The following is a 14,153-nucleotide window of genomic DNA, read 5'->3' on the forward strand; positions in this document are numbered from 1 at the left end:
ACCAATTGTGATTTTTGTGGTGGTAGGTAGCTAGAGTGGTGCTTGAAAGTTTGTTAACCCTTTAGAATTTTCTATATTTCTGCATAAATATGACCTAAACCATTATCAGATTTTCACACAAGTCCTAAAAGTAGATAAAGAGAACCCGGTTAAACAAATGAGACAAAAATATTATACTTGGTAATTTTTTATTGAGGAAAATGATCCAATATTACATATCTCTGAGTGGCAAAAGTATGTGAACCTTTGCTTTCAGTATCTGGTGTGACCCCCTTGTGCAGCAATAACTGCAACTAAACGTTTCCAGTAACTGTTGATCAGTCCTGCACACCGGCTTGGAGGAATTTTAGCCCATTCCTCCATACAGAACAGATTCAACTCTGGGATGTTGGTGGATTTCCTCACATGAACTGCTTGCTTCAGGTCCTTCCACAACATTTCAAATGGATTAGGGTCAGGACTTTGACTTGGCCATTCCAAAACATTAACTTTATTCTTCTTTAACCAGTCTTTGCTAGAATGACTTGTGTGCTTAGGGTCGTTGTCTTGCTGCATGACCCGCCTTCTCTTGAGATTCAGTTCATGGACAGATGTCCTGATGTTTTCCTTTAGAATTCACTGGTATAATTCAAAATTCATTGTTCCATCAATGATGGCAAGCCGTCCTGGCCCAGATGCAGTAAAACAGGCAGAAACCATGATACGACCACCACTATGTTTCACAGATGGGATAAGGTTCTTATGCTGGGATGCAGTGGTTTCCTTTCTCCAAACATAACGCTTCTCATTTAAACCAAAAAGTTCTATTTTGGTCTCATCTGTCCACAAAACATTTTTCCAATAGCCTTCTGGCTTGCCCACGTGATCTTTAGCAAACTGCAGATGAGCAGCAATGTTCTTTTTGGACACCAGTGGCTTTCTCCTTGCAACCCTGCTATGCATACCATTGTTGTTTGGTATTCTCCTGATGGTGGATTCATGAACATTAACATTAGCCAATGTGAGAGAGGCCTTCAGTTGCTTAGAAGTACCCTGGGGTCCTTTGTGACCTCGCCAACTATTACACACCTTGCTCTTGGAGTGATCTTTGTTGGTCGACCACTCCTGGGGAGGGTAACAATGGTCTTGAATTTCCTCCATTTGTACACAATCTGTCTGACTGTGGATTGGTGGAGTCCAAACTCTTTAGAGATGGTTTTGTAACCTTTTCCAGCCTGATGAGCATCAACAACGCTTTTTCTGAGGTCCTCAGAAATCTCCTTTGTTCATGCCATGATACATTTCCACAAACATGTGTTGTGAAGATCAGACTTTGATAGATCCCTGTTCTTTCAATAAAACAGGGTGCCCACTCACACCTGATTGTCATGCCATTGATTGAAAACACCTGACACTAATTTCACCTTCAAATTAACTGCTAATCCTAGAGGTTCACATACTTTTGCCACTCACAGATATGTAATATTGGATCATTTTCCTCAATAAATAAATGACCAAGTATAATATTTTTGTCTCATTTGTTTAACTGGGTTCTCTTTATCTACTTTTAGGACTTGTGTGAAAATCTGATTATGTTTTAGGTCATTGTGACAGTTCATGTAGGTGGGTGGAGCACAGAAGGATGGCAGGTCAGAACTGAGTTCACAAAACTCTCTTTTATTCAGCTTTTCAGCTTTCATAAACACTCTCACACACTCAGACACACGCACACACATCAGCCGTCTGGTTCAGGAGAGAGCTCCCTCTTCTCTCGCTCTCTCTCCTTAAATAGGGCGCGGTCTGTGGGAAGACACACAAACACATTAATTAACGACACGTGTAGTGATTCTGCCACTTACCTTCCCTGACTCCGCCCTCCTGTCACAGACAGATGCTTGACCACGCCCCCGCTGCCACAGTCATATTTATGCAGAAATAGAGAAAATTCTAAAGGGTTCACAAACTTTCAAGCACCACTGTAGGTATGATTAATGACACATGCAGGACTGACATTCCTCATGAACCAGCAACATATTTACTGAAGATTTGATGTAAGGAATCATAACTTGCACATATCCAAATATCTAATGCTGATCTAATGAGTTTCTATAGCTATGTGAAATAATGCAAGACGGTTTGCTTTACCTATTATCTTTTATTACTCATCATTCAAACTTAATTTGAAGAATCCAGCCACTGGGGGTGCATAAGCATACTCTTGGTGCCGGTCCCAAGCCAGGATAAATGAGAGGGTTGTGTCAGGAAGGGCATCTGGCGTAAAACTGTGCCAAATCTAACATGTGGATTGAAAAGTGAAATACCTTACCGGATCAGTTGGGGCCCAGGTTAACAACAGCCACCTCTGGTACTGTTGGTCAACAGGATGCTGGTGGAAAGTATGCTACTATTGCACCAAAACAGAGAAGGAGAAAGAGAGGGGTGAGGCGTGTTAGGAGAGAGCATGAAAGATGGAAGGGAAGGACCTTAGAATTGAGGGTAGGAACACTGAATGTGGGAACATTGACTGGCAGAGTGAGAGAGTTAGCAGGTATGATGGAAAGAAAGAAGTTGGACAGTTTGTGTGTGCAGGAGACAAAGTGGAAGGGAAGCAAGACCAAGAACATATTGGAGGTGGATGACAGTTGTTTTATTATGGAGCCAATGGAAAGAGAAATGATGTTGGTATTGTTTTGAGGGGAGAGTTGGTCAACAGTGTGATTGATGTGAAGAGGGTGTCAGATAGAGTGATAGGCATGAAGTTAGAGATTCAAGGAGTGGTAATCAATGTTGTGTGTGCGTATGCCCCACAGGTTGGATGTGAGAATGAAGAGAAAGAGATTTTCTGGGAAAAGCTGGATTAAGTGGTCAAAAGTATACCGAGGGAGGAGCGCGTGCTGATAGGAGCAGATTTCACTGGACATGTTGGCGAGAGAAACAGAGGAGATAAGAATGTGATGGGCAGATATGGTGTAAGAGAGAGAAATGTGGATGTAGAACCAGAGCAGGTGGGTGGAGCACAGAAGCACGGCAGGCCAGAACTGAGTTCTCAGAAACTTTTTTTTTTTTTTGCTGTATATGTGGCTGTAGCAGTTCGTACGGGTAGGTGGAGCACAAAGGACAGCAGGACAGAGATCAGGTTTTAGAACGGGCTTTTATTGCCACACTTTTCAGTGAACAATTTTCTCCAACAGACACACACGACTGGCGTCTTGTTCGGGGATTAGCTCCTCTGCTCTCCGCTCTCCCTCCTTAAATAGGGCGCGGTCACTGGGAAGACACACACAAACAGGTTAATTGCAGTCAGGTGTAGTGATTCTGCCACTTACCTTCCCTGACTCCGCCCTCCTGTCACAGACCGGCGCTTGACCACGCCCCCGCTGCCACATACCCCCACCGCCCGACTCAGGCCGGACGGCCGTCCGGCCTGCAGCCGACTCCCCCCCCCCTTGAAGGGAGAGGAAGTCTGCCACAACCATCTGCTCCCCCGGCCTGTGGACCACCTTGAAATTGAAGGGTTGGAGTGCCAGATACCAACGGGTGATCCGCGCGTTGGCATCTTTCATGCGGTGGAGCCACTGGAGGGGCGCGTGGTCCGAACAGAGGGTGAAAGGGCGCCCCAGCAGGTAGTAACGGAGGGCGTGGACCGCCCACTTGATCGTCAGACACTCCTTCTCAATGGTGCTGTAGCACCTCTTACGCACTGACAGCTTCCTGCTAATGTACAGGACGGGGCGGTCCTCCCCCTCCACCTCCTGGGACAAAATCGCCCCAGCCCCCTGTCCGACGCATCGGTCTGCAACACAAAGGGGAGAGAAAAGTCAGGGGAGTGTAAAAGTGGCCCCCCACACAGTGCAGCCTTTACCTCAGAAAAAGCCCACTGGCATTGCTCCGTCCACTGGACCGGATCTGGTGCCCCCTTTTTAGTGAGATCAGTCAGCGGGCTGGTGACGTCCGAATAATTAGGTATAAACCTACGGTAATAGCCAGCCAGCCCCAGGAACTGGCTCACCCCCTTTTTGGTCTTGGGCCTCGGGCAGGCCACAATCGCTGCCGTCTTATTACTTTGGGGACGCACCTGCCCATTACCCAAGTGGAAGCCCAGATACCGTACTTCCACCCATCCAATCGCACACTTCTTTGGGTTGGCAGTGAGCCCTGCTCGTCTCAGCGACCAAAGGACAGCCCTCAGATGTTCGAGGTGCCTCTGCCAATCATTACTATAGATGATGATATCATCTAGGTAGGCGGCCGCATAAGTGGCGTGAGGGTGGAGGACTCCATCCATCAGCTGCTGAAACGTAGCGGGCACCCCAAACAGCCCAAACGGAAAGGTGACGAATTGGTGTAAACCAAATGGTGTGGAAAAGGCCATTTTTTCTCGGGATAGGGGAGTCAAGGGGCCCAATATCCCTTCGTCAAATCCAGTGTCGAATAAAAGCGAGCAGTGCCAAGTCGATCGAGCAACTCATCAATACGAGGCATTGGGTACGCATCGAATTTAGACACCACGTTGACTTTTCTGTAGTCCACACAGAACCGGACCGACCCGTCGGCCTTGAGGACCAAGACCACCGGGCTGCTCCAGTCACTGTGGGACTCCTCGACGATGCCCATTTCGAGCATGGTCTCAAGTTCCTCCCGAACCACCTTTTTTTGTGTGTTCGGGTAGTCTGTAAGGGCGGCTATGCACTACTACCCCTGGGGGCGTCTCTATGTGGTGCTCTATGAGGTTAGTGCGACCGGGCAGGGGCGAGAACACATCTGAAAACTCGGTCTGCAACTGGGCGACCTCCGTGAGTTGGGTCGGGGAGAGGTGGTCTTCACAGGGGACCGGAGAGGTACGTGATGTCAATGCCCCTTTTTGAACCTCCGGCCCCAGCTCCGCCTTCTCTGGAACCACCGACACCAACGCCACGGGGACCTCCTCATTCCAGAGTTTAAGCAGATTGAGGTGGTAAATCTGTAGCGCCCCACCCCTGTCTGCTCGCCTTACCTCATAGTCGACATCCCCAACTCGCCGTGTGACATCAAAAGGTCCTTGCCACTTGGCGATCAATTTGGAGCTCGACGTGGGCAACAGTATGAGTACCTTATCTCCCGATGTGAACTCTCTAAGGCGCGTACCCTTGTTGTACAGGCGGGCTTGCCGTTCTTGGGCCTGCCGCAAATTCTCCTGGGTTAGGTGAGTGAGCGTGTGGAGTTTTGCGCGCAGGTCCATAACGTATTGAATTTCGTTTTTGCTTTGTGAAGGCCCCTCCTCCCAATTTTCCCGCGGCATGTCTAGGATGCCGCGCGGCTTACACCCATATAATAATTCAAATGGGGAGAACCCCGTGGAGGCTTGGGGAACCTCTCGCACTGAAAACAACAAGGGCTCGAGCCACTTATCCCAATTACGTGCGTCCTCACTTACAAATTTTTTAATGATATTTTTGAGGGTGCGGTTGAACCGTTCCACTAAACCGTCCGTTTGTGGGTGATACACGCTGGTGCGGATCGGCTTAATCCCCAATAACCTATACAGTTCGCGCAGTGTCCGTGACATAAATGTGGTGCCTTGATCAGTTAGAATCTCTTTCGGGATTCCAACTCGGGAGATAACGCGGAAGAGTGCCTCCACAATACTGCGTGCTGAGATATTGCACAGAGGCACTGCTTCCGGGTATCGCGTTGCATAGTCCACCAGAACTAATATAAAGTGGTACCCTCGTGCTGACCGATCTAATGGACCAACGAGATCCATCCCAATCCTTTCGAACGGGGTCTCGATTAATGGTAGAGGGCACAAAGGCGCTTTTGGAATGGCTGCTGGATTTACTAACTGGCATTCGCGGCACGCCGTACACCACCTACGGACATCGCCGCAAATCCCCGGCCAATAGAATCGGGCCATTATTCGGGCTAGTGTCTTATCCTGCCCTAAGTGTCCAGCCATGGGATTAAAATGAGCCACCTGGAATACCAATTCCCGGCGGCTCTTTGGAATCAATAGCTGCGTGACTCGCTCTTTAGTTTGAGTGTCCTGCGTTACTCGGTATAATCTATCCTTCATAATCGCGAAGTCAGGGAAGGACGGGGTGGCGTTCGGCTGGAGCATTTGACCATCAATTACTCTCACTTGTTCAAACACATGTCGCAGAGTCTCGTCTCGCGATTGTTCTAATGGGAAATCCACGAGGGATTCCCCAATAGAAAGATGAGGAGCCGGCGGCTCCTCACTCTGACGCGGAGATGACATGGACGGCTCTGTGACAGCTGCTCCCGCCAAAGCGACACCAGGACCTCCCCCGTCAAATGGCAGGACCCACTCTTTACTAATCGTCCCATTAAATCCCGAAATCCCAGACAATCAGTCCCCAAAATTACAGAGTGGGTAAGGCGAGGATTAACCGCCTCCTTCACTATAAATTTTTCCCCTCGGAAAAAAATGTGGACCGACACCAAAGGGTAGCTGTGAACGTCCCCGTGCACACACAACACCTTCACCCCCTGTGCTCCCCCCAATGCCTCGTTTTGAACCAGGCTTTGGTGAATTGAGGTCTGGTTACAACCAGAATCCACCAATGCCTGATATGTATCCCCTTGGATACTCACCGGTATGCGATACGCTCCGGCCCGATCGAGGGTGGCCTCTGGCGTGTCGGGGATCCGAACCACCACGCCCACTTCCATCGCCGTGCACTGCTGTTGTAGGCGGCCCGGCTCCCCGCAGCCCCAGCAGATCGGCCCGGGCTTTCTCTCTGCACCGGTGTTCTGGGGCTCACTCACCTGAGGTGGGGGAGAGACAGACACAGAAGGGAGAGATGGGAGGGCACCGCGGGTGCGGCGGGCTGGCTGGGGAAGTGCCGGCCCCCGCCTCCGCGGTGAGGGAATGGGGCGAGGATGGGACATCAGAGGAGGGGGAGAGAGAGAGAGAGAAGAGGAGAGAAGAGAAGATGCCGTCTGCTGTCCTGCCGCTGGGACAACCGCCAAATGGTCCTCCGCCAGCTCGACTGCCTGATCCAGCGACGCCGGGCGGTGGCACTGGACCCACTCCGCCGTTCCTGCTGGCAAGCGTGCGATGAATTGTTCCAGCACCACCTGGTCGATGATTCCCTCGGCGTCGCAGTTGTTGGCCCTCAACCACCACCAGCAGGCGTCCCGGAGCTGCTGGCCAAGCGCGAACGGCCGGCCAACTTCCTCCAAGCGCAAAGCGCGGAAGCGCTGGCGCTGCTGTTCTGGGGTGCGCCCCACGCACTGGAGGACGGCCCAGTGGAGGTCCACATAGGCCAGCCGGCTGTCGGTGGGGAGCTGTAGCGTGGCCAGCTGTGCCTCTCCCGTTAACAGGGGGAGGACGCGCGCCGCACGCTGCTCCATTGGCCACCCCGAGGCTTCGGCGACGTGCTCAAAGAGCGTGATGAACGCCTCTGGGTCATCCTGCGGGCCCATCTTGGTGACGGTGAGGGGAGACGGGCCCACGGTAGGAGCGCTGGTGGACCCCGCCGACGCGAGGAGGTGCCGGAACGCCTCTTGATCTTCTTGTTGGGCCAGCACCAGGGCCTCGAACCGTCACTCTTGCTCCTTCCGGAGGGTGACGAGCGCCTGGTGCTGGCTTTGCTGGGCCGTGGCGAGGGCGTGCACGAGGTCGGCGAACGGGGAGGACTCCATGGGGCTGCTCAGCTGGTGCTCCATCCCGGGTTTCGGCACCACTGTAGCAGTTTGTACAGGTGGGTGGAGCACAAAGGACGGCAGGACAGAGATCAGGTTTTAGAACAGGGGCTTTTATTGCCACACTTTTCAGTGAACAATTTTCTCCAACAGACACACATGACTGGCGTCTTGTTCGGGGATTAGCTCCTCTGCTCTCTGCTCTCCCTCCTTAAATAGGGCGTGGTCACTGGGAAGACACACACAAACAGGTTAATTGCAGTCAGGTGTAGTGATTCTGCCACTTACCTTCCCTGACTCCGCCCTCCTGTCACAGACCGGCGCTTGACCATGCCCCCACTGCCACAATGGCTTTTCAGCTCATTCACTCTCTCACACGCACACACACATGCATTCTGGTCAGGAGAGAGCTCCCTTTCTCTGCTCTCTCTCTCCTTTTATAGGGCGCGGTCACTGGGGAAGACACACAAACACAGGTTAATTCACATCAGGTGCAGTGATTCTGCCACTTACCTTCCCTGACTCCGCCCTCCATTCACAGACCGACGCTTGACACACACACCCCGCTGCCACAGTGGAAGGGCAAATGGTGGTTGATTTTTCAAAGAGGATGAATGTAGCAACAGTCAATACATACTTTGAGAAGAAAGAGCAGCACAGGGTGACATTTAAGAGTGGATGAAGATCTACACAGGTGGACTGCATACTCTGCAGAAGGGGTAACCAGAAGGAGATTGGAGACTGTAAAGTGATGGCAGGGGAGAGTGTAGCTAGACAACATCGAGTGGTCATGTGCAGGGTGAGCTTGAAAGTGAAAAAGAGGAAGTGTGAAATAGTGGAGCCAAAGATTAAGTGGTGGAAACTAAAAGAGGTTGAACATCAGGAGTTTAGGGAAGAAATGAGATGAGCATTGAGTAGTAATGGAAGTCTGCCAGAAGATTGGTATAGTAAGAGAGGCAGCAAGGAAGGTGCTAATGTGGTCATCGGGAAGGAGGAAGGAAGACAAGGAGATATGGTGGTGGAACAAAGAAGAGCAGGAAATTATAAAAGAGAAGAGGTTTGCAAAGAAGGATTGGGATGATCAGAGAGATGAGGAAAGCAGGTGGTTATACAGAGAGACAAGACAGAAGGCAAAAAGAGTGGTAGTGAAGGCAAAAGCAGATGCATACCAGGAGTTGTACAAAAGACTGGAGAACAAACAAGGAGAGAAAGACCTGTACAGACTAGCTAGGCAGAGAAATAGGGAAGTGAGGGATGTACAGCAGGTAAGAGTGATGAAAGATGTAAATGGAAATGTGCTGACAAAGAGAGTGTATTAAGAAGGTGGAAAGAGTACTTTGAGGATTTATTAAATGAGGAGAATCCAAGAGAGAAAAGGTCAGATTCGTTGAATACAGCAAATCAGGAAGTCGAGTTGGTTAGTAAGGATGAGGTGAGGGCAGCCATGAAAAGAATGAAGACTGGGAAAGCAGTCAGACCAGATGGTATCCTGATTGAGTCTTGGAGATGTTTGGGTGAGACGGCTGTGGAGTTCCTAATGAGATTGTTTAATAAGATCCTGGAGAATGAGAAAATGTCAAATGAATGGAGAAAGAGTGTGCTAGTCCCAATATACAAGAATAAGGGAGATGTACAGAGCTTCAGTAATTACAGAGGGATAAAATTAATGAGCCACACCATGAAGTTATGGGAAAGGGTATTGGAGGCGAGATTGAGAAGAGAGGTAGCAATCTGTAAACAGAAGTACAGGTTTATGCCAAGGAAGAGCACATCGGATGCAATTTTTGCTTTAAGAATGTTAATGGAGAAGTACAGGGAAGGCCAGAGAAAGCTATATTGTGTGTTTGTAGACCTGGAGAAGGCATATGATAAAGTGCCGAGAGATGAGTTATGGTATTGTATGAGAAAGTGTGGCGTGAATGAGAAGTATATTAGAGTGGTGCAAGATATGTATGAGAACAGTGAAACAGCAGTGAGGTGTGCAGTTGGAACGACTGAATGGTTCAAGGTGAAGGTGGGACTTCATCAAGGATCTGCTTTGAGTCCTTTCCTGTTTGCCATAGTGATGGATAGCTTGACAAACAAAGTGAGGCAAGAGTCACCATAGAACATGATGTTTGCGGATGATATTGTGATATGTGGTGAAAGTAGAAAGGAGGTTGAGCTGGGTTTGGAGAGATGGAGGTATGCATTGGAACGAAGAGGAATGAAGGTGAGCAGTCGCAAAACAGAATATATGTGCATCAATGAGAATGGGAATGAGAGTGTAGTGAAGATGCAAGGAGTAGACGTAAAGAAAGTTGGTGAATTCAAGTACCTGGGGTCAACTGTGCAGGAAAATGGAGGCTGCAATAGTGAGGTGAGAAAGAGAGTGCAGGCAGAGTGGAGCAGTTGGAGAAGGATTTCAGGAGTCATTTGTGATAGGAAAGTCCCAGCAAAAGTGAAAGGTAAGATGTATAAGACAGTAGTGAGACAAGCTGTGATGGATTGGAGACAGTACCCTTAAAGCATATACGCAGAGCCATGACCTCACTTTCGTTTATAAATGCCTTGAGATCTCAAGAATGGCACAGGAATAATTTTAAAGTGTTAACAATAAATCTAATTTAGTAATTTTTACGATTAAAGTGATTCATATAGGTAGCGGTCTGAGTGAATGACTTTGATGCCCGTTACGTCACAACAGGAAGTCTATCGGTCTCATCGCCACTTCCGCTATACTATAACACAGAGCTGACTGCAACTCCGATCCTCCATTTTGAGCTAATTTATCACCATGCCACATAGATGTGTTGCTGGCCGGTACAGCAACATGACAGAAGCTGGATTTATGTTGCATTCATGGCCCAAGAATGTTCAAACTGAAAAGATTTGGACGCATTTTGTGAGAAGTTCACGGGCACATTGGGCGGCTATGAAGTGGTCTCTCCTCTGCTCTGCACATTTTACTGAAGACTCGTACGAGACCTCTGATCTGTTGAAGAGCGTTGGCTATAAGCCCATATTGAAAGAGGGTGCAGTATCAATAATTAAAGGAAAAGAAAACTACAAGAAAAGGAAAGTATTTATTTATTTATTTATTTTAAAAGGAAAGTGAGTTCAGTTGCACCAGTCCTCCCTGAGTGAGCCAAGGGTTGATGCTAAAACCCGGGACTGAACGGGACAGGACATATCGCTCAGGCAGTGACCTCCCCACAGTTGTTGTTAAAACCGGTGACATCCCATTCCATCCCGGGTTTTAGTAATCGCCTCAGCCCAGCAGTAATGGCGGAATGCACAGTATGAAGTAAAGTGAATGAGTGGAGCAGCCATCTTATTTCTAAACTGGATATTGCTGCCATCTCGCCCTTACGTGGAAGAAGTGAATGAATGGAGAACTGAACAAACAACTGAAAGTCAGATTGCTTCAAAAACAATCGGCCACAAGATCGGCCTTCAAGAAGCGAGAACACAGACAGGTAAGCTCCAACTCTCATTTGGATAAAAAAACATGTTGTTTACCTGCATTTAGATTAATACATGCAACTTTTATTGTGTATTTAAGTTACCGGTATAAAATTATTTAATTTGCTTCAGAATGTGATTGTCTCAGTTCATCTGATTATTTAATTAGCCTTTTATATTTTATCAGTGAAAATGCATGCATGTACATGTATGTTGCATAAGTTATAACACCTATCCTGTTTTAATGAGAGTCAACCCACAATCATTGAAGTCAAATCAGTCTTAGTTGAGCAAATCGGTAACAGTATTTCTTACTTTCACCATAAATTTTTATTTATATGACTTTGGTCTATAGCTGTAAAAGGCCTCAGCCTTAAAACTTGTTCCTGCTGTGATGTCACGCACTCAGGCATGACTAGCTCAGCAGGGCAGCTCGAATGCCAACTTTGTGGTCAATTTTAACTCTCAAAAATATATTTTTTATTCCCATTTATGCAGCATACAAGAGTCAAGGATGGAGATACTATCATTTATTTAAAAATAAAGGCTCTGCATATCTCCTTTAATGAAAAGACAGGAGGCAAAGTTGGAGGTGGCGGAGTTGAGGTTGTTAAGGTTTGCGATGGGAGTGACAAGGTTGGACAGGATAAGGAACAAGCACATCAGAGGGACAGCACAGGTGGAGAGCTCGGGAATTAAGCTAAGAGAGATGAGACTAAGATGGTATGGGTACCGTACATCCTGAGAAGAGATGCAGAGCATGTTGGAAGGAGAATGATGAGGACGAGCTGCCAGGCACATGAAAATGAGGAAGGCCAAAGAGGAGATACATGGATGTGGTGAGAGAGGACATGAAAGTGGCAGGTGTGGTAGAGAAGGATGCAGAAGACAGGGAGCAATGGAGACGAAAGATCCACTGTGGCAACCCCTAATCGGAAGCAGCCAAAAGAAGAAGAAGACTCAAACTTAATTTGAAGATAAATATCAGATGAGTGGCCTGTCTCCACATAATGTGACAATATTTAACAGAGTAATGGAATATATTACTCCAAATATTTACTCATGGTAGACTCAGAAACATGGTCTCTTCTGCAGTAAAGTGCCTTCAGTGCTCCTGCTATAACCCAGCCATTTTAAGATTAAACCACTGTTTAAATATATTTGATTAAACACATAAAATCAGTAACTAAAGGCTGTTATTAATCACTAATCAATCACACAACCCTGTTATGCTAATGCTGTCTTAACCTTATATGAGAAACATTGTAGGGAAAGACTGTTCATGTAGCCAATGGCAATTTTTATGTACGCATTCTGCATGAATTCTTGTAATTATATATAGGTAATTGATTAGACTGTAAAAAATAGTCATACAATTTTTACAGTCATATACAGGCAGACAGTTTGGTTTCAGAGTAAGACTCATTACTTCACATAAATGATAGCAACGTGTCGTTTGGACTCCTCAAACGACAACTCCCATGACACACAGCACCCTCTGTCTCCCGCCTACTGAATCACAGCTGACTGTCATTTCCTCAATCACCTGTCCCTCCATATAAGCTCTCCTCTCACACACACCTTTGCAAAGTATCGTTCTGCTCTCAGTACATACCAAGCCTTGTACTTTTCTGACTGTCTATTCTGACCCTGACCCTCACTACTTCTCATTTCTTGCTCTTTGTTTTTTCCTACACTACGTTGTTTGCCAATCACCTGACCCTCGCTAGTTTACTGATTCCAATTCTCGCTTCTCGACTTGGCTCTGATGACTTTCTACATTCTGTCTTCCTCCGCGCATACATCCGTAAGTGCCTGCATCCTCACAGGATACTTCGCCAACATGGTTGTAGTGGAGGATTCCAAGCAGACTGCTTTAAACGCACAGGGGCGTTTGTGAGGAGAACATCAGCAGATGCTCACCGATCTCAACATCCGGATGGCTCAGCTTGCAATGCTGATGTTGCAGGCCCTCATAGCGCACCCCGAGTCTCTGCCCAATCTGGCATTGCAACTCCCCACTCCGGAGAAGGTCTCTGGAGATGTCAGCACTTGTAAAGGTTTTCTGTTACAATGTTGTTTATATTTCGTCACTATGCCCAGCCTTCCTGACAAGCACAAGATCACTAAATTCTTGTCTTTTCTCACTGGCAAAGCACTCCACTGGGCAACTTCAATCTGGAACAAGGGTGGCGAACAAACAAAAAATTATGAACGTTTCCTCTTGCAATTCAAGAGGGTCTTTGATCATGAATCCGAGGGGATAGAGGTTGGAGAGAGCCTGCTTGCCAGTGCCCAGGGTAATTACAGTGTAGCCAAATATGCCCTGGACTTCAGGACACTAGCTGCTGCCAGTGGATGGAACGACCCTGCCCTGAAGGCAGTCTTTCGCCAGGGTCTCTGTCCTGAGATCATCAGCAAACTGGTTTGTAAAGATGAGAACCTTTCTCTTGATTCCCTCATCGATCTAGCCATCCATCTTGACCAGTTGCTTAAGCGCCATCCCTCCATCCAAGATTGTGCCAGGGCTGCTCTGCCATCAGAGGACAATGCACTGATGGAGGTATCCCGCACTAGACTGACCCATGCTGAGCAAGCTAGATGCCGCAAGGAGGGGTTGTGTTTCTACTGTGGGAGCTCCGAACATAACATCCGGAACTGTCTGATCTGACCAGCCCGTGAGAACCCTACCGAACAACCTGTGTCCTCCACAAATCCAGTGAGAAAGCACTCCTCCAAGTCTTTCCAGTTGCCAGTGATACTGAAAGTTGCATCCTTGACTCACACCCTATCTGCTTTCATAGATTCAGGGGCAGAGGGGAACTTTATCAACCAAGCCATTGTGCAAGAGCTCAACCTTCCCATCACCCTGCTGCACAGTCCACTTAGCATCTGGACCATCGATGGAGGACCAATAGGTGACGGACTGGTCACTTCATGCACCCAACCTGTGCAGATCCAGGTTGGAGCACTACACAGGGAACTCATCTCTCTCTACGTACATCAACCGTGAATCATGACATTATCCTTGGGTGTCTCTGGCTGCAACTCCACAATCCTCTCATCTCCTGGCAACACAAAGA

Source organism: Neoarius graeffei, chromosome 14, assembly GCF_027579695.1.
Source record: "Neoarius graeffei isolate fNeoGra1 chromosome 14, fNeoGra1.pri, whole genome shotgun sequence".
Lineage (NCBI taxonomy): Eukaryota > Metazoa > Chordata > Actinopteri > Siluriformes > Ariidae > Neoarius > Neoarius graeffei.